At 48.1% G+C, this 680-nt stretch overlaps 1 pseudogene; it reads right to left on the reverse strand.

Moving 5' to 3' along the window:
• Positions 1-207: 207 nt before the first annotated feature.
• Positions 208-325, reverse strand: LOC126482658 (5S ribosomal RNA; annotated as a pseudogene).
• Between the last annotated feature and the right edge of the window lie 355 nt (positions 326-680).

Consider the following 680-nt stretch of genomic DNA (forward strand, 5'->3'; position numbering starts at 1 on the left):
TAAACTAAACTAAACTCCTCCGAACAGGCCTTTAAAGCTGCAACGGTACCGACCGGCCGCCGTGTCATCCTCAATCACGGGCGACACTGGATGCGGAGATAGAGGGGCATGTGGTCAGCACACCGCTCTCCCTGCCGTATGTCAGTTTACGAGACCGGAGCCGCTACTTCTCAGTCAAGTAGCTCCTCAGTTTGACTCACAAAGGCTTGCCTACAGCGCTCGGCAGACCGAATGGTCACCCATCCAAGTGCTAGCCCAGCCCGACAGCGCTTAACTTCGGTGATCTGACAGGAACCGGTGTTACCACTGCGGCAAGGCCGTTGGCCGTTCTACTTCCTACCTACTTAAAATCTTGCGCATATCAAATTTATTTCCATTTAACCTTTTTTTGTCCTTTTCAACGCAACATGTCGTAATTTTTGTTTCCTTTATGTTTATTTTCATTTAATATGACTACTAAATCCATATCCGCATTCAGTGACGCTTGTGGCTGAGATTGACACGGCGGCCGGTCGGTGCCGTTGGATCTTCATGGACTGTTCGGGTGGAGTTTAGTTTAATGACTTCTAAATGAAATACGTCCGAGTGGAGATCTGTTTAAGATGCTGACTGGAATGAGACCCTCTTAATAGACAGAAAGCAGCACCTTAGGTCTAGAAATACTGTCACGTCGTAACCAC

The sequence above is a fragment of the Schistocerca serialis genome, chromosome 5 (genome assembly GCF_023864345.2).
Source record: "Schistocerca serialis cubense isolate TAMUIC-IGC-003099 chromosome 5, iqSchSeri2.2, whole genome shotgun sequence".
NCBI lineage: Eukaryota > Metazoa > Arthropoda > Insecta > Orthoptera > Acrididae > Schistocerca > Schistocerca serialis.